A 21,243-nucleotide genomic window follows, 5' to 3' on the forward strand; every position below is an offset into this window, starting at 1 on the left:
ACCCGGAATATTTGGTCCTTTTACCTTAGAGACCAAAGTTGGACGCTAATTAGCGACCAACTTTGGTCCCTAAAATAAAGGGACCAACAATATAGCAACCAGGCATGTTTGAATGCTTTTTGGTCGCTTTTAGACCTATAAGCGACCAACTTTGGTCGCTTTTTGTGGTCGCTTTTTACCGGATTTCTAGTAGTGAATTAGGGTTTGAGATTAAGAGACTTTCAAATGATAATTTGAGGGGTCATTTGGACTCCGATTTCAGTATTCTTGGTATGTATGGACTTGTGGGGAGATAAGAAATCTATTGATGTAAAAATTATCAAATTTTGAGATGTGGGCCCGAGGGTCGGGTTTTGGTAATTTCGGGATTTATGTTGTAAATTGATTATTATCGCTTGGGCTTCGTTCCCTTAGCATATTTTGATGTCCTCGTTCTGATTTTTGATAGATTCGACGCGAGTGGAGGCCGATTCGAGGGGCAAAGGCGTCACGAGCTAGAGATTTGACCGGATTGAGGTGAGTAATGATTGTAAATGATGTTATGAGGGTATGAAACCTCAGATTGCACATCGTTGTGCTATAGTGAAGTGACACACACGCTAGATGATAAGCGTGGGATCGTGAACTATTGGAGATTGTGACTTAGTCCGTCCCGAATGACTATTTTACCGCGTATATGACTGAAATCTATTTGCTATCATCATTATTTGGGCTGAATGCCATATCTGGGCTTCGTGCAAACTATTTGAACCCTTAGGAAACTTTTATTGATATTTCCTCACTATTTTGACTTTATACTTGAACTTAGTCATGTTATATTTCACTATTTTCGTACTCAGCCATGTTTACTCTGTTTTAACACTTAAATGATCTTTTAAATGATATTTTGGGCTGAGAATCATGTTTTACTATTACCCGAGTGACTTGTGAGGATTTTGATTGAGTAAGCCCGAGGGCTTATGTTGTGAAGAAACATTTGATATTGATTATGAGGCCGACGGCCTGAGGTATGTATGCTACGAGGTGGCTTGATTGATGTGAGGTCGACAGCCTAGTGATGATGCCACGAGATGGCTTGATATTGCGCTTGGGCTGTAAGGGGCCCCTCCAGGAGTCTGCACATCCCTAGTGAGTGCGAGTACCTATTGTGATGTGAGATATAGCCTGAGGGGCTGGTATTGTTCTGAGACATTGCTCGAGAGGCGGATTTGTTGATACTGTGCCCGAGGGGCAAACCCTTATGTGTTTATTTTCTTAATTGCCTATCCTTTACATGTTTAATTGTTCAAAAAAGGTTTTCATGAAGTTTAATTGCGCTAGATGACTTTCACAAATCTTTTGCTGATTTTACTGCTTCATTATAGTCTGCAAATATGTTTTACGTGATTTCCTGCTTTCAATCTTTATTTATGGTTATTACTCACTGAGTTGGAGTACTCACTTTACTCATTGCACCCCGTGTGCAGATTCAGGCGCATTTGGTCCCGCTCCCGAGTGCTGATCTTCCCAGCTCAGGCGGATCCGAGGAGTCTCTAGGTAGCTGTCGGCATTCGCAGCGCGGAGCTTCTCCCTATCTTATCTCTCCATGTTTTTAGTTACTGTATTAAACTCTGTAGTTTTCTTTGAGCATCCCGAATTTTTTAGATGATCATGACTAGTGACACCCCGGTATCGGGCTGTGTTGGGTTGTATTCAGCATATTATACTATCATCTTCTTAAACCTTGGATTATTTTATCATGCTTTAGACTGTTTCTTACTGTTTAACTGTTAAATGCTGAAATGGGAATTGTCGGCTGGCCTTGTCTTCACGAGAGGCGCCATCACGACTGGGTCCGGGTTTAGGGTCGTGACAAGTTGGTATTAGAGCCTAGGTTAGATAGGTCTCATGAGTCATGAGCAGGTTTAGTAGAGTCTCTCGGATCGGTACGCAGACATCTGTATTTATCCTCGAGAGGCTGCAGAACCTTTAGGGAAAGGTTCATATTCTTGAAAATCTTGTCGTGCGAATTTGTTGATCCGAGTACTAAACTTCTGTTATTCCATTCTCTCACATATGATGAGGACACACGCTACCGGTCAAGATGGACGACCACCAGTACCACTAGCTGTGGCCACTAGAGGCTGAGGACGCGGTCTTGGTTGCGGTAGGGGCAGAGGTGTGGCCCGCACGTTAGCTAGGGCAGCACCTGCAAATCCACCAGCCATCCCAGTTCAGGATCGGGTCCAATTGTGGACGCTCCAGCAGTACCAGCTTAGGCACCAGGAGGCCTTTGCTCAGATCTTATCAGTTTGCACTGGCCTAGCTCAGGCGGTTTCAGCCACTACAACTGCAACTACTTCTCAGGCCGGGGGAGGAAATCAGACTCCTACCGCTCGCACACCTGAGCAGGCAGGTCGTGCAGGGACTTCAGACGTCGGGGGCATATCCAGACCAGCCGATTGCAGCTGCTCAAGACTATGTAGTTCCTGCCATGCCAGAGGATGAGCAACATAGGTTGGAGATGTTTGGTAGACTTCAGCCTCCGACCTTCAGTAGTGCAGAGGGCGAGGATGCCTAGGGCTTCTTGGATAAGTGTTAGAGGATGCTTCGTACAACGGGTATTCTGGCGACCAGCGGGGTCGCTTTCATTACTTATCAGTTTTCTGGAGCTGCCTTCACTTGGTGAGAGGCTTTTGAGAGGCGTAGGCCTGTTGGTGCAGCACCCCTTACCTGACAGTAGTTCTCCATTCTCCTGGAGAAGTATGTGCCGTAGTCCCGCAGGGAGGAGCTGCGTAGGGAGTTTGAGTGGTTGCGTCAGGGAGAGATGATTGTGACGCAGTATCAGATGAGGTTCTCCGAGTTAGCTCGTCAGAGGGTGATTGGTGCTACCTTTGAGGAGGTTGTAGACATTGCTCGGGATATTGAGTTTGTTCGTCGCTAAGAGCGCGAGGAGAGGGAGGTCAAAAGGCCTCGAGGATCTAGTAGTTATAGAGGTACTCCTTCGAGAGGTCAGTTTCAGCATGGTAGAGGCCGTCCATTCAGGCATACTCAGCCAGCTCGCCCAGGGTATCGTGGGGCGTCATCGAGTCATGGTTCTTACAATTCTCATCAGGGCCAGTCATCACTTAGTGCCCTTCCAACTCAGAGATCGTCCCGTGCTCCATCAGTTCAGGACTCTTCTATGCCAGGTGCCACTACAACAAAAATAGCTTTTACCGGCAATTATTCAATGGCAGTAACATTATTGCCGCTACTTTATTTCTCTAGACCAAATAATACCGGCAGATAAGCTATAGCCACAAAAAGGTACATTATTGCCGGCAATTGTAATAAATAGCCGGTGAAGGTCAATAATTGAAACATACCTTTTAGTCATATTTCAGTTCCCTCCAATTATTTCATTCTAAATGTTCCCTCTATTGGGTGAAAAATAAAATATATCTGCTCACATTGCCCTAATCATCTATTCCCTCTCTGTAAACCACAAATATGCAAAAAGAGCATCTTCCTATTTGGTCTCGTCTTCTCCATTCTACGACACAAATTCTCGAAGAGAATCAGGTTTACCGATGCTATTCTCTAATCACTTATCAATTTTAGATCTATTTTCTGCTTTGGATCTGCTTATTTATGGTTCATGATATTCTTTTTTTTTGTGTGTTTATTGTTAATATTCATATGTTTATGTAGATTTAACTGTGACATATTACATTTATATTGTTAATTGGAATCTCTACTAAAATTTGAGAGCAAAATCGGGGACTGAAATTTGAGAGTAGTTACAATCCACGATTTTTTGATTGCTTTGAGTAATTGAGAAAGAAAAATAAATCTTGTATCCAACACTTTTGCTTCTCGGTGTTTCTCTTAGAGCCAAAAAGCTTCAAAGTTTTATATGTCATTTTAGTCGAGCATTTTCGCAGCTAACCTATTTGTGAAAATGCCAGTAAGACTACTTATCAAGAAATAAGTTAGAATCTTAATTGTGGAAGCACATATTGCTACTGCTTTTGGCATGAAATGAGTACTTATTTTCTTACAGCAATTTTGAACATTAAGTAGATGGGAATTGTCCTGTTATTCTTAAATAGTGCTTGCATGGCATAGGAGGTGCATAGCCGATAACACTATCATGAAATTCTATTTTTTTCTGTCTAATTAGTATATATTAGTTGCGCTATTATTTGAAGGGCATTTCAAATGGATTACACTTGATCTTAAATAAGATGACTTTCATCCTGCTGTTGTTGCCTTAATTCTGATGTCATTTTCTATGTGCAATTGAATAGGATGGCTCGGGAATTGGTGGATTGCTTGGTGCAAATTGATGGATTAAATACAAGCATGATAAATTGATCAATTCATTATGTGCATTTCTGTTTATAACTTTTATTCTCTCTCTCTCTCTATATATATCTCTTTTATTCTACAAATTTGTGATAAAATGTTTTCATGTACAAGATCCTCAGGTATTCCTTTTATTAATAAACTAGAATGAACCAAGTCTCAGAAGGTGGATGGTGTTAATCTAACGGTTATTATTGCGTGAGCACCAGTTTTTGTGCCATTTGATTTTGCAACTTGAACTATCTTGTAATATCTCAAAGCTTAGTGAAAGTATTGCAATTGATGAGCTTAATAAATATCATCTGCTTTGTCAAAAGAAAATTTAAATATTTAATTAATGTTGTAAATTAGATTTATATTGCAAAACAACATTTCATTATATCTGAAATGGCAACTCTTGAATGAGGCTTCCTTTTTCCTCAGTTCTCACTTCAGATAGTATGTATTCCACCCCCTTTCCTCCCTAATTTAAAGGTTTGAAATCCTGTTAATCCATTTGTCTTGCTTCTATTTTGAGCTTGAAAGATGGGATATATAGGCCCACAAGTTTTTCGCTACTGGAAGTTCACATTGGTGCTTAATATTAATATCTTTTCCAATAGGTCACTGCCTGTTCCAGATGCAACTCAAGGAAGGGTCATAAGACAACCGAGGAAGCAAATATGAATCTTATGAAAGAACCTAAGGTATTACTAATTCTTATCATAGTAGCTTCATAGCTCCAGGACTGTGGCAAAGCTTCTTAATTGGAAACAGCTTTATATATGTTATAGTTTTCCTTATTTATTTTTCCTGATTTATTTACTTGTTTATCGTTATCCCTTTTTATGTTTCTTCTCTGAGATGGTTTGGGGTTGTGAAGTATCATGTTTAACAAAAAGGGTCAGCAGAAATGGCAGTACTCTTGTTGAAGTATCATGTTTAGCAAAAAGGGTCAGCAGAAATGCTAGTACTCTTGTTTTACCAGATAAAAGGCTGCCTAATTGTGATCTTGTAGGCCCCTAAAGAGTATGGCATTCTTGCTATACCTTTGACCAGCTCGGCTATAAAAATATTAAGATCGAAAAAGGGACACCGGAGGAGTGGCAGCAGTATTTATCAATGCCGTCAGCATCCCCTTAGTAGCAATGTTAGGATGCAGCTTGTAAATTCTCTTCCTTGTGTAGAAATGATAGCAGTCGGAAATTCAATCTGAAATACCAAGACTCAGTTGTACCTCTTTGTACCTATAAATGTTTCTCTTCACCCCTATGGCATAGATTGTATCTTTTTGCTGAATATAAAAGTTTTTCTTTTGTCGTCTTACAGTGATCGTGTCGTTATTCTATCTGCAGTATTGAAATAATCTAGCAGAAACTACTTATATTCCATCTACCCTTTTATATTATTTCAAACTCTACTAAAGAGGTTTACTTAGACATTAGGCAACTGTAGGCTAGTTAGTGTCAATTTGTAGCTTGAGAATTCATTGCAACGTCTGAACTATAATTCAAGCAACTGTTGAAGATTAACTAAATATCAGGAGATTAGAGATACAAGTAAATTATTAGACTAATCTTCCTAAATAGTGGTGAGTCTCCTGAAAAGAATTCCAAATCTTGATGAGTTTACTGCAAATCATGTTCTATCTGCTTTGTAATTTCCTTTAAACACAAAATACTTTATTGTCATAAAAAAAGTTTTTCAATGAAGTAAAGCGTTCCAAAAGAACTTATAGTGCAATAGGCACTTGACTTGAATTGTTGAAGCCATATACTAATTTTTCCTAAGCTTAATGGATGACTGACTTTGCTACTAGTATTGATTTTAAGGAATCTCTTCTTTTTATATTTTTCTTGAACTTCTGACTATCTAAGATAAAGGGTTTTACTTGATATCGGGTCTAATAAACAGTAGGATAAATTTCTTTGTAAAGACCTTGAATTACTACAAGGTCGTGGAAGCTTACAAGGTTAGTAGAAGCTCCTCTTTTAGCTTTAGCATATTTTGATCGACTCTGAGTCAACTCTTTTTACCATAAGTCACGAGAAGTCGCTAAATATCCCAATAGTAGCTGCAATATATTATCATGGAAAACAGTAAAGGTAAAAGTGGAAGATTGATATAGAAAGATGACTAATAATAGTCAATAACACGTCAAATAGTTAGTATGTTACTCCTAATGTTAATTATTTGCCATAACAGTTGTCCAAGTAGTTGCAAAATGTTTTTGGTGATTGGGTGGAGAAAATCTTGATGCTTATTAATAAAGAGGGTGTTATCTCGCATGGATTAGGTTCTGTTTGAGCACTTGTACGGATGATAATATTATAACTTGGTAATAAGACTATATTCTATTACCTAACCATGCTATTGAAATTTAGTTTGTTTTATAATTGCAGGATTATATTATGGTATTCAGAGCTTTCACGTGTGAAGGCTCCAATAATCAAGAGTTGGAGAAACTTTAATGTGTCATTTATCTTATAATATTGTAGCTACATAGAGAAGCGTTGTAGCTATTTGATGACATCAGTTATTAAATACCAATTGACTGGTTATTAGATTCAAATAGTTTACTTGTTTTGTCTTTATGCTATTGACACTTCTAAAATTACGCTTGTTGTTGATTTAATGAAGTGTATTGAGCCTTTTAAAATTAATCTTATTAGTATTAGTTTTCAATATGAACAGACATGATGAACGAATATTAGAAATTATAAAAATTGATAATAATTTTTATTAGCAATAAAAAAAGTCACTAAAATATTTAGCAATAAAATGAATCTTTTATTGGCCATAATAGAAAGCCATCAAAAACACGGATAAAAGCAAATTTATAAATAGTTTATAGTGACCATTATAATTGTTGCTAAAAAGGTTATTTTTACTGACAATTAATCGTGTCTTTACTGGCAATAATAAAAGCCACAAATTATATGACAGAGAAAATTTAGTGGCAATTTAATTGCCGCTATATAATAGCCAGTAAAACTCATGAACTTTTAGCTGCAATAATAGAGGCCTTTACCAGCACTCGTTATAATAGCTGCTAAAACCTTTAGCGGCGCCGGCTAAACCGGCCATTACTTAATTGCTGTTAAAAGTTTTTGCGGCAATTCTATTGTCGCTAAAGAGATAATTAATTGCAGCTAAAAGCTATTTTTGTTGTAGTGTGCATCTTCTAGTCATTCCGGTGTGAGGGGTTCCCTTCAGTCCCCTTCTCCAGCACCTAGGAGTTGTTATGAGTGTGGTGAGATGGGTCATATGTGGAGGAAGTGCCCTCGTCGTCTTGCGAGTTCATCTCAGCAGAGGGGTCAGTCATCGGCTTCAGCGCCAGTTACTTCACCACCACCCGCCCAGCCAGTTAGGGGTGGAGGTCAGTCAGCTAGGGGACGCCCCAGAGGGGGAGGTCGATCAGGTGGCGGTCAGGCCCATTTCTATGCACTTCCAGGCAGACCCGATGCTATTGCTTCAGATGCTATTATTACAGGTATTGTTTCAGTCTGCCACAGAGATGCCTCTGTATTATTTGATCCCGGTTCCACCTTTTCTTATGTGTCATCATACTTTGCTGGTTATTCGGGTATGCCACGTGAGTTTCTTGCTTTACCTGTTCATGTATCTACCCCGGTGGGCGATACTCTGGTTGTAGACCATGTGTACCGGTCGTGTGTGGTGACTATTGGGGGTCTAGGGACCCGTGTGGATCTTTTATTATTATGTATGGTGGATGTCGATGTCATTTTAGGCATGGATTGACTATCTCCGCGTCGTGCTATTCTGGACTGTCATGCTAAGATAGTCACATTGGCTATACCGGGTGTGCCACAGATTGAGTGGCGAGGTGTGAGTGATTATGTTCCTAGTAGAGTGATCTCATTCCTAAAAGCCAAGCGTATGGTTGGGAAGTGTTGTCTTTCGTATCTAGCCTTTGTGAGGTATGTCGGTGTTGGGACTCCCAGTATTGATTCTGTTCCAGTTGTAAGGTATTTTCCCGATGTGTTTCCTACAGACCTACCGGGCATGCCACCGGACAGGGATATTGATTTTGGTATTGACCTGCTGCCAGACACTCAGCCCATTTCTATTCTGTTGTATCGTATGACACCAGCAGAGTTGAAGGAATTTAAGGAGCAACTTCAGGAACTCCCTGATAAAGGGTTCATTCGGCCTAGTATGTCACCTTGGGGTACGCCGGTTCTATTTGTGAAGAATAAGGATGGCACTATAAGGATGTGCATTGATTATAGGCAATTGAACAAGGTAACAATTAAGAACAAGTATCCTTTGCCTCGCATTGATGATTTATTCGACCAACTTCAGGGAGCGAGAGTGTTCTCCAAGATTGATCTCCGTTCAGGTTATCACCAGTTGAAGATCAAGGACTCGGATATTCTTAAGATAGCTTTCAGGACTCGGTACGGTCATTATGAGTTCTTGGTGATGTCTTTTGGGATGACCAATGCCCTAGCAGCGTTCATGCATTTGATGAACAATGTGTTTTGGCCTTATCTCGACTCGTTTGTCATAGTCTTCATTGATGATATTCTGGTGTATTCGCGTAGTCAGGAGGAGCACGCAGAGCATTTGAGAGTTGTGTTGCGGAGATTGAGGGAGGAGAAGCTTTATGCAAAATTCTCCAAGTGTGAGTTTTGGCTTAGTTCACTGGATTTCTTAGGGAACGTGGTGTCCAGCGAGGGTATTCAGGTTGATCTGAAGAAGATAGAGACGGTTCAGAGTTGGCCCAGACCGTCCTCAGCCACAGAGATTCGCAACTTTCTTGGTTTGGCAGGCTATTATCGCCGATTTGTTCAGAGATTCTCATCTATCGTATCGCCCTTGACCAAGTTGACTCAGAAGGTTGCTTCATTTGTATGGTCGGACGAGTGTGATGAGAGCTTTCAGAAGCTTAAGACAGCCTTGACCACAACTCCAGTGTTGGTTCTGCCATCAGCTTTAGGTTCATATATCATGTATTGTGATGCTTCGAGAGTTGGTATTGGTTGTGTTTTGATGCAAGAAGGTAGAGTTATTGCTTATGCTTCCCGTCTGTTGAATCCCCATTAGAAGAACTACCCCGTTCATGATTTGGAGTTGGCTGCCATAGTTCACGCGTTGAAGATTTGGAGGCATTACTTGTGTGGTGTGTCTTGTGAGGTGTTTACTGATCATCGTAGCCTCCAGCACTTGTTCAAACAGAAGGATCTCAATTTAAGGTAGCGGAGGTGGTTGGAGTTGCTTAATGATTACGATATCACTATATTGTACCATCCGGGAAAGGCCAATGTGGTGGCCGATGCCTTGAGCCGAAAGGCAGTGAGTATGGGGAGTTTGGCATATATTCCAGTTGGGTAGAGACCTCTTGCAGTTGATATTCAGGCCTTGGCCAATCGGTTCTTGAGGTTAGATATTTTGGAGCCCAGTCGGGTATTGGCTTGTGTGGTTTCTTGGTCTTCCTTATATGATCGCATCAGAGAGCGCCAATATGATGATCCGCATTTGCTTGTCCTTAAGGATAAAGTTCAGCACGATGATGTCAGAGATGTGACCATTGGTGATGGTGGGGTGTTGAGGATGCAGGGCCGGATTTGTGTGCCCAATGTGGATGGGCTTGGGGAGTTGATTATGGAGGAGGCCCATAGCTCGCGGTATTCCATTCATCCGGGTGCCGCGAAGATGTATAGGCAACACTATTGGTGGAGGAAAATGAAGAAAGACATTATGGGATTTGTAGCTCGGTGTCTTAATTGTCAGCAGGTGAAATATGAGCATCAGAGACAGGGTAGCTTGCTTCAGCGGATGGATATTCCAGAGTGGAAGTGGGAGAGGATCACTATGGATTTTGTAGTTGGAGTTCCATGGACTTTGAAGAAGTTCGATGCTATTTGGGTGATTGTGGATCGGCTGACCAAGTCTGCGCACTTCATTCCTGTGTGTACTACCTATTCTGCAGAGCGGTTGGCAGAGATGCTATATCCGGGAGATTGTTCGTTTGCATGGTGTCGTAGTTTCCATCATTTCAAATAAGGTCACTCAGTTTACTTCACAGTTTTGGAGGTCTGTGTAGCGAGAGTTGGGTACTCAGGTTGAGTTTATCACACCTCCTTTTTACCTACACCCCCGGAAGGGTGGTATATAAGAGAGATTTTCCAATTAAAGGATAATCGAATCGGGATTATTTATTAAAGATTCAGAGTCGCCACTTGGAAGATTTATGGTGTCCCAAGTCACCGGTTGAATCCCGAATCGAGGAAAAGATTGACTCTGTTTAACAGTCAACGAACCAGAAATCCGGGTAAGGAATTATGTTAACCCGGGAGAAGGTGTTAGGCATTCCTGAGTTCCGTGGTTCTAGCACGGTTGCTCAACTGTTATATTCGGCTTAATTATCTGATTTTAAACAATTGTGAACCTATGCAAATTTTAACTTTTTAACCGCTTTTATTCATTTTTTAGAGAAAATTGCAACGTCATTAAAACACGTCTTAAACCACGTCACATAAATGCACCTGTGGTCTTTGACATATTTTAACATCATTGTGATTTGGATTTGGGTCACATAAATGCGCACCCGAATTTAGGAAAGTAATATCATTAAACTAACGTGCCTAAAGCAATTTCGCGTTTGCAACTTTGCTAGGGCCATAAAAATTCGCTAAATGGCATGACTCGATTTCTAAGGATAAACAAAATTAATTAAGTGAGGGCCGTGCATTTTAAGATTTTATTTGGCATGGCGCACCTCATTCCCAATTTTAAAGGGAATAGTTGATTAAGGAAAAACCTAAAGGACTTCAAATTACCCTTGTGCTTAAGAGTTCAAACTTAATTCATTAAACAGTGGACTCACAATAAAGCGAGATACGGTGTACTTAAAAACTTGGGCCTAGCATGAGGCCCAAGATCCTACAAAGTGCTAGACTACCTAAAAAACGCCAATCTCACAACAGTCCACGCCGGGCCCAAAAAGAGAGCCCAAGCTTGAGAATGGACCAGCTTCAACAAACTGGAGACTCAAGATTGAGTCCTCACATGGCACAAAACATCAAGACATTCAAATTTATAGTTGCAAAATATATTGTTGCATGAAAATTGAAACAAATACTGTTAGTCTTTTACACAAATACCAAAGCATATTTAACGTCAATTGATCTCTCATCATACAATGATCCCTTTTGTTATCTATCATTCATTACCATTGTCACTTCTAACCAACATCATGCCTATCCTCAAAATGACAGGGAAATGGAGAACATTTACTGATCTATACTCCAAAAGAGAGGTTATATTTCAGCCTTTATTGGTAAAGCTCACAATCAAGAAATCAACACCAAACGAACCACTAACTTCAGCTGAACTAACACAGATGTAACACATACAACTTGACTGAAAATATTTCGATGCTAACTCATGTAAACCAAAGGAGCTAAACTCATAATTTATCCCCTAGTACCAACCAGATTCAACAGGTAAAGACAGAAATGAGCGAACATGACAAAGAAATCCAAATTGACTACAGAGTTTGATAAACACGTAAGAGGACAATACTTAATAAACTAACCTGTTCTAGATTTTGATTTCATTCTATTCATTGATAAGTATACTAAGTGGAATATTTCTAAAGCTAAGTATTACATGTTGTGCATGAAGTTGAAAGAAGGAGAAATGAAGCTCAATAACAAATAGCATCAGATTTCATCACATTCTAGATCCAAACTTCAAATTCCACTCATGTGATATCCATAGTGCCGAAAAAACCTGGAAATGAAAGGGGAAACAAGAGAAGTGTAGAAATCAGTAGGCAATAAGTAGCAGGACAACAATGAAACAACGTTGAAATCAGCCAAAACCCAGGAATTCGAACTGAAACAGCAACTAGGCAGTACTCCGCACAAAACAAGCTCAAACTCAACTTTCAAAATCCCAAAATCAAACCATCTTCAACCTAGGTGTAGAATTATAGGTTTTTAAGAGTTTTTGGCTAATGAAGAGGATCAGAAATTTCAAACTAATCAGAATTTTGAACAATTTTTCCCAAAAAATGCAGAGAAATCAGTGTGCTTCCACAATTTTCAGCCGTTTCAGTTTTGCAGAATTTTTATCTCTCCATTTCTGCCTTCTCAGGCAAGAAAAGGTGTCTCTATAGGCAAGCAAATAGGGCAACCTTTCAGATTTTATTTCTACCCTTTAAGCCCTTTTCAAATTTGCTTTTAGCTTAGAGATCCCAAAATTTTTGGCTTGTTAACCAAGCTAACTTACTAACAATCTGAAATTCAAATTAAAACCTCTGCTAGAACCTTCCTATTTCTGTTATCAGAAAGATTCCCTCAACCAAATACACAAACTATCCCCCATGACCCTGTTATTTACCTTGCTAACCAAACAAACTTGGGCTCAAAACAACCGGGCATCTTGAATTGGGTCATAAATGACTCAAAAAGCCCAAGGTAGGTTCCAAATCAGTCCAAATGAACATTCAGAAACTCAAACTCTGACCCAAAAAGAAACCCCAACAAAACTAAGTGACAGTAACACGAATAAACAATTTGACTCTGTACTGACTATTACCTTGACAATTATGAATTAAAAGGAGACAAGATCAATAATAACAAAGTTGACACTACAAAATCAAACCTAAGCAGGTTTGAAATAATTAAATCGAGGTACTAACAAAGTCGTGCTTAATGGATCAAAACAATTAAAGAAACTAATTTGGGAAAATAAAACTTAACGAAGAGCACAAGAACATGACCAACTCTCAGACAGCACAATTTACCGAGTTTCAATTGAATCAACCAGAAAGAGGAGGAGAGACGAACCAAGAAACGAAGGAAGGACTCACTGACTAAAACTCGAACCTGGGGCTTGGCACTCTTAAATGATCAAGTATTTGTTCTTTATCAAAGAACAACTCTGCATGCACGGGCTTGGATTTGGCTTCAAAAGCTCGGGCTTCATATTCAACATTCGACGAGTTTGAAGGTGATTCGAGAGTCCAGAGTTTGAGATTGGGAAAGAGAGGACTACGGGGATTCTGGGGTGTTAATTTGGGGTGATTTGGGAAAAGTTAGGTTTTTGGTCTAGTTTTCGATTTAAGATTCGAGACGAACCGGTGGTATTTGAAGGATATGGGTTAGGGCTTTTGGAAGAGGAGATGAAGGAGGTCTTGGGGTGTAAAAATAGAGGTGATTGGAATGATCGCTGCCGGCGGAGGCGACTGGAATTTGGGGCGGCGTCTCTAGGGTCAGAGGTTGAAGACGATGAGGATAGAGAAAGGGGGGGGGGTTCTGAAGGGGGCAGGGCTGTTTTCGGACAACTTTATAGTCTGGGGGGGGGGCAGTTCTCGACCGTCCGATCAAGGAACATCAACGGCCATGATCAAGCTTAGCTAAACAGTGTCGTTTTGATCATGGTGGAGATTGGACCGGGTAGGGAACGAGTTTGGGCTAGAATTGGGGCGATGGGTAACGTTTTGGGCTTCGAATTAATGGCCCAGATCTGATTCTTTTCTTATTTTATTCCCTTTTCCTTTTCAATTCAATTTTCCAAAATGCTTTTAAATTAAAATTTAAAAATAAAACCTAAATTAATCCCTAATCAAATAATCCTTATCAAATTAAATTAACTAACTCTAAATAATAATTATCACAACTATTTAGTTCCCAAATTAAAGCAATCGACGAAATGAAATGCGCAAAAATAAACTATTTTTGTGATTTTTCTTTTTATAAAACAACTTAATTAATTAATTAATCCTAAAATGTCAAATTAAATCCTAAATGCAAATGTACATATTTTTGTATTTTTCATTAGTTAAATAAAATAGACATGCATAGACAAATGCAAACATTTAACATAAAATGCCACGAAAATCCATAAAATTGCAAATAATGAAAAGAAATTATTTTGTTTTGAAATTATGGGAGTAATTTATATAGGGCAAAAATCACGTGCTCACAGCTGCCCCTTTTTGCTCGGAAACACGAAGAGTTTTCGTGCAAAGATACAGTGAGCGGATACGAGTGATTTTTGCCCATTTGAACACTCTGTGGGAAGCATTTTTGAATGATTTGACCGCACCCTGCTTCCGAGGTTGCCTACATATCCTTGGCTATAAAGGAATTAGGTCAGTGTAGTTTAGGAATGTTTGGTAGCTGGGACTACCATGAAGTTGTGATTTCACTATTGCTGCTGCTACTACTTACTGAATCCACTTATTGCACCATGATAAAATAAAAAAGAAGATAGACTAGACTATGATCTATGCATTACAAAATCCTATCTATATCTTCAAACTTGCTCTTGTGGTTCCTGTTGCCTTGTTGACTTGTATTCTCCCGGTGGAATCCCCTTGTTGCCTCCTTGAATTTGTAGTCTGAGCTGTTTTCCCTTTCTCCAGGTGGACGCCTGGTTGCTGAACTTGAAATGTATTCCTTTGTTCTCCAGGTGGATGCCTGATTGCTGAAACTTGAATATATTCCTTTGTTCTCCAGGCGGGCACCTGATTACTAAACTTGAGAAATGTATTCCCTTATTCTCCAAGTGGGCGCCTGATTACTGAACTTGAAAAATGTATTCCCTTGTTCTCCAGGTGGGCACCTGATTACTGAACTTGAAAAGGTATTCCCTTGTTCTCCAGGTGGGCGCCTGATTGTTGAAACTTTGAAATGTATTCCCTTGTTCATCAGGTGGGCGCCTGATTGCTGAACTTTGAAAAATGTATTCCCTTGTTCTCCAGGTGGGCGCCTGATTATTGAACTTGAAAAATGTATTCCCTTGTTCTCCAGGTGGGCGCCTGATTACTGAACTTGAAAAATGTATTCCCTTGTTCTCCAGGTGGGCGCCTGATTGCTGAAACTTTGAAATGTATTCCCTTGTTCTTCAGGTGGGCGCCTGATTGCTGAACTTGAGAAATGTATTCTCTTGTTCTCCAGGTGGGCGCCTGATTACTGAACTTGAAAAATGTATTCCCTTGTTCTCCAGGTGGGCGCCTGATTGCTGAAACTTTGAAATGTATTCCCTTGTTCTTCAGGTGGGCGCCTGATTGCTGAACTTTGAAAAATATATTCCCTTGTTCTCCAGGTGGGCGCCTGATTACTGAACTTGAAAAATGTATTCCCTTGTTCTACATGTGGGCACCTGATTACTGAACTTGAAAAATGTATTCCCTTGTTCTACATGTGGGCACCTGATTACTGAACTTGAAAAATGTATTCCCTTGTTCTCCAGGTGGGCGCCTGATTGCTGAAACTTTGAAATGTATTCCCTTGTTCTTCAGGTGGGCGCTTGATTGCTGAACTTGAGAAATGTATTCCCTTGTTCTCTAGGTGTGCGCATGATTAATGAACTTGAAAAATGTATTCCCTTGTTCTCCAGGTGGGCGCCTGATTACTGAACTTGAAAAATGTATTCCCTTGTTCTCCAGGTGGGCGCCTTATTACTGAACTTGAAAATGTATTCCCTTGTTCTCTAGGTGGGTGCTTGATTACCAAAAATAGACAAAGACAACTTCTGCCCTAGTTTGGTGTTGGGCGCATCTGTGAGTATTAAACTGAATCATATTACCAAATATTACTAAGAATTTGAAAGCTAGGTCCCATTATCCAGGAGGGTCCTCGAAATAAAAAATCAAGTATTATATTAAAAGTGACAATTTTACGGCTAAATTACATTACCCTACACCAGAACCTACGCTAAATGTTGTTATCTAATTGAAATCTTAAAGCTAAGTCCTATTATTCAGGAGGGTCCTGAAAACTCCTAATTGAATCCTATCTTGAACATGCAAACTCCTAAGCCAACTTATATTTTTTTTTTGGGATACATTTATGCTAGATATGCTATTTCTGAATTTTACACTAGGTCCCATTTTCCAGGAGGGTCCTGACAACTCTTAATTGAATCATATCTTAAACATGCAAACTTTGAAACAAACTTAAATTCCTTGGGGTACATTTATGCTAGATTTTGCTACTCGTGATTGTTTTGAATTTTAAACTAGGTCCCATTTTCCAGGAGGGTTCTGAGAACTTCAAATTAAATTCCATTATCTAGGCGGGACCTAAGAGTTTACCGTCAAACCTGTTTGGTGCTTGCCTTTCTTTACGGAGGGTTTCCCTGAAACAAACAGAAATTTCTGCCCCTGTTTCAATCAAAGAAAAATCTTGTTAGTTTAAAATGTGGTGGTTAGTTGATGGCATTCTTTGCTGAAGGTTTCTCCGCTGTCGTGCTTTGTTTTGATTGGTTTCCTCTGAACTAGCTAAGAGCCGCCTGACTTCCGGCTGACTTTCAAACCCCCATGACTTTGGATGACCCGCCTGTTCTATACCAGAACCATTGTTTCACACTTCTGACCCCTTTGACTTAACCTCTGCATCTTCCATGAAATGACTAAATCATTCCGCCGATGGAACTTTTGCTGGCACTTTATCCCACTTTACATCATGCTATCTTTGGTATGTTTCGGCCATACTGTGATTTACAACTTTTGAAGCTGGTAGTGAGCTTTGAAATCCCTTCTTATTTGCTTAAACAAAACTGACATTAGAACATCTTAGAGAAATGAAACCCAAAAGAAATGAAATGCAATGACCTTGAGAGTTAAGGATAAAGAAAATCTAAAACTGGATGACTTGCTAAAAAAAGGAAAGAGGAAATAGACTTATCTGTGTGGAATAGTTGGTACCAATGATCATGACATGCATTTCGGATTAATCGGCCCAATATGTCCAACCAATCAACTTTCAGTTGCCATACTTGTTGCCCCGGAATTTCCATAACTTGATTTCTTCACCAAAACCTTGACCTTGTTCGGCCTGCGGTGCCCTGAAGGGTTTTCACTAACAAGCCTCTCTCATTTGTTTATCGCTCAACTCACTTTCGCCTCAAGGTGCCCGTGAGGGTTTTCACCAATACTACTCACTCATTTTTTATTTCTCTCAGCTCCCATCGCCTTACGGTGCCTATGTGGGTTTTCACCAATAAGACTCTCTCATTTTAATTTTCCCGTTTGGACTAGAGTGTTGCCCCTGATATGAATCGCTTCTACTTGCTCGACTTGGCATCCCTCGAAGACTGATCTGAAGGTCTTTCTTTGGACCGTAACGTGAGATTTTAGATAGGGTTAGAAAGAAATGCTATCAAAGGCTCAAAACAATTCAAAAGGGTTCAAAATTACACCTTTTGGAATCAGATTTCCTACAACAACCACAACTTCTGCCCCAGTTTCTTTGCTTGGAGACTTTTGGATTTTGTTTTGATGGGACCAAACCGTGAGGCTGCCTACGTTTCCTTAAAAGGAATCAGGTCAAACGTAGTTCATGCCATAGAAATTACTTTGTTGTTGTGATTTTCTCTTTCCTTTTTCTTTTCTTTCTCTTTTTTTTTCTCTTTTTGTTGTTTTTCTTATCTCTTTTTTTCTCTTTTCATTCTTTTCTTTCTCATTTTCTCTTTTCTTTGTCTTTCCCCTTTTTTTTCCTTCTTCCTTTACTTATCTTTTGCACTTGCGTTTCTGAACTTTGCTACTGATTCCAAAAGGGGGTATGAAGGAAATACATAAGGCTTAAAGGGGCAACAAAGGATAAAGTGTTTAGATACCAGAACAAAATGCCTTCGTCATTTCAATCTTCAAAACATGCCAAGTACGAACAAATACAAGTTAAACAAAGAAATCATACATAATATCTTTTGACCGCATCAGAATTGATGGCCATTTTTACACATTTTCCTTCTATATCTGTTAAATACAAAGCACCATTGGACAACACTCTCGTTATGACGAACGACCCCTGCGAGTTTGGGGCGAACTTGCCTTTTGCTTCAACCTGATGAGGAAGGATACGTTTCAATACTAACTGACCCACTTCAAAATTCCTTGGACGCACCTTCTTGTTATATGCTCTTGCCATTCTCTGTTGATACAACTGTCCATGACAAACTACTGCCAATCTTTTCTCGTCGATTAAACTCAATTGTTCCAAGCAGGTTTTGACCCACTCATCATCATCGATTTCTGCCTCCACGACAATTCGAAGGGATGGGATTTCCACTTCTGCGGGTATCACTACTTCGATGCCATATACCAGCAAATAAGGAGTCGCCCCTACTGAAGTACGGATAGTAGTACGATAAACTAGCAATGCAAACGACAGCCTTTCATGACACTACCTAGAACCCTCCACCATTTTTTGAAGTATATTCTTTATGTTCTTGTTAGCTGCCTCGACTGCTCCATTCGCCTTGGGACGATATGGGGTGGAATTGCGATGTGTAATCTTAAACTGTTGACTCACCTCTTTCATCACATGACTATTGAGATTAGCCCCATTGTCTGTAATGATCACCTTTGGTATCCCAAACCGGCAAATGATATTTGAGTGAACAAAATCAACCACCGCCTTCTTGGTTATAGACTTGAATGTTTTAGCCTCTACCCACTTGGTGAAATAGTCTATGGCCACCAGAATGAACCTGTGCCCGTTTGATGCTGATGGATCAATTGGCCCAATGACATCCATACCCCAAGCAACAAAGGGCCATGGTGCGGACATTGTATGCAATTCAGATGGCAGAGAATGAATCAAATCTCCGTGTACTTGGCATTGATGACATTTGCGCACAAAACTGATGCAATCTCGCTCCATGGTGAGCCAATAATAACTTGTTCGAAGAATCTTCTTTGCCAGAACATACCCACTCATATGCGGTCCACAGACTCCAGAATGTACTTCGGTCATAATAGCTGTAGCCTGCCTAGCATCTATGCATCTAAGCAGCCCAAGATCTGGAGTCCTTTTGTACAGAACCCCTCCGCTGAAGAAAAAACCGCTTGCCAACCGCCAAATTGTTCTCTTTTGATCACCTGTGGCTTGTACTAGATACACTCCCATCCTGATGTATTCCTCGATATCGTGAAACCAAGGCTCCCCATCTAGCTCTTTTTCCACCACATTACAATAAGCATGCTGATCGTGGATCTGAATCTGCAAAGGGTCCATATAAGCCTTATAGGGATGGTGCAACATTAACGCCAAAGTAGCCCAAGCATCGGCGACCTCATTGTGAATCCTTGGAATATGCCTAAACTCTATTGATTGGAACCATTGACAAAGATCCTACAAGCACTGTCGGTACGATATGAGTTTTAAATCTCGTGTTTCCTATTTTCCCTGAATCTGGTGCACCAGGAGGTCCGGGTCATCCAAGACCAAGATTTCCTGGACACCCATATCCACAACCATCCTTAAACCCAAAATTCATGCCTCGTACTCAGCCATATTGTTAGTACAGTAGAACAGAAGTTGAGCCGTAACAGGGTAGTGATGCACTATTCCAGAAACAAGTACCGCTCCTATCCCAATGCCTTTCATGTTAGCAGCCCCATCAAAGAAAAGTTTCCATCCTGGCTTTTCAATTTGTTCCAATTCATCAATATGCATGACTTCTTCGTCAGGGAAGTAAGTCTTCAGAGGGTCATATTATTCATCCACTAGGTTCTCAGCCAAATGATCGGCCAATGCCTGGGCTTTCATTGCAGTCCTAGTCACATAGACGATGTCAAATTCTGTGAGCAAGATTTGCCACTTTGCGAGCCTCCCTGTAGGCATATGTTTCTGAAAGATATACTTTAACGGATCCAAACGAGAGATGAGGTAAGTAGTATAAGATGACAAATAGTGCTTCAACTTCTATGCTACCCAAGTTAGGGCGCAACATGTCCTCTCAAGGTGAGTGTACTTAACCTCGTAAGATGTGAACTTCTTGCAAAGATAATAGATGGCCTGCTCCTTCCTACTGGTGACGTCATGCTGTCCCAACACACATCCAAATGAATTATCCAAGACCATCAAGTACAGAATCAAAGGTCTCCCTGGTTCTGGCAGGACAAACATAGGTGGGTTTGACAAGTACCCCTTTATCTTATCAAATGCTTCCTGACATTCATCTGTCCACTTGACCGCAACATCTTTCTTTAACAATTTGAAGATAGGCTCACAAGTCGTCGTGAGCTGAGCAATAAACCTGCTGATGTAATTCAATCTCCCCAATAGACTCATCACCTCAGTATTGTTCTTTGGGGGTGGCACTTCCTGGATAGCTTTGATCTTTAACGGGTCTAATTCAATACCTCGGTAGCTGACTATGAATCCCAACAACTTTCCAGACGGAACACCGAACGCGCATTTTGCAGGATTGAGCTTGAGATTGTACCTGCGAAGCCTTTGGAAGAACTTTCTCAGATCTCTGACATGGTCAGACTTCTTTCTAGTCTTTACAATTACATCATCCACATAAACCTCAATCTCCCTGTGTATCATGTCGTGGAATATGGTCGTCATCGCCCTCATGTAGGTTGCCCCAATATTTTTCAAACCAAATGGCATGACCCCATAGCAGTACGTTCCCCATGGCGTGATGAATGCCATCTTTTCTACGTCCTCCTCATCCATTAAGATCTGGTGGTAGCCCGCATAACAATCCAAAAAAGAACGAAGCTCATGTTTGGCACAATTATCGATCAATATATGAATGATCGGCAATGGGAAGTTATCCTTGGGACTTGCCTTGTTGAGATCTCAATAATCAACACACACCCTGGTCTTGCCATATTTCTTCGGCACAGGCACAATATTGGCTAACTAGGTGGGATACCGGGTGACCCGAATGACTTTGGCCTCGAACTGTTTGGTGACCTCTTCCTTAATCTTCACACTCATATCAGTTTTAAATTTCCTCAGCTTCTGCTTGATAGGGGGAAATGCCGGGTCAGTGGGCCATTTGTGAATCACCAAGTCAGTGCTTAGACCTGGCATTTCGTCATAGGACCATGCAAAAACATCTTTATACTCGAACAGTGCTTTAATTATCCCCTCTTTGAGTTGTGGTTCAAGATGGACACCTATTTTAGTTTCCCGGACATTATCTTGGTCCCCT

At 40.3% G+C, this 21,243-nt stretch overlaps 1 long non-coding RNA gene across 2 annotated transcripts; it reads left to right on the top strand.

Annotated features, from left to right (window-relative positions):
* The first annotated feature begins 4,542 nt into the window (after positions 1 to 4,542).
* On the top strand, positions 4,543 to 6,943 carry LOC104218508 (uncharacterized). 2 transcript variants are annotated; one of them, XR_011405806.1, is made up of 3 exons: positions 4,543 to 4,803; positions 4,932 to 5,015; positions 6,711 to 6,943. It is a non-coding gene; the product is annotated as an uncharacterized lncRNA (long non-coding RNA). The 2 variants fall into 2 exon arrangements; XR_709019.2 differs by lacking the exon at positions 6,711 to 6,943 and adding an exon at positions 5,327 to 5,562.
* Positions 6,944 to 21,243: the final 14,300 nt, after the last annotated feature.

Source organism: Nicotiana sylvestris, chromosome 3, assembly GCF_000393655.2.
Source record: "Nicotiana sylvestris chromosome 3, ASM39365v2, whole genome shotgun sequence".
In the NCBI taxonomy this organism is placed as follows: Eukaryota; Viridiplantae; Streptophyta; class Magnoliopsida; order Solanales; family Solanaceae; genus Nicotiana; species Nicotiana sylvestris.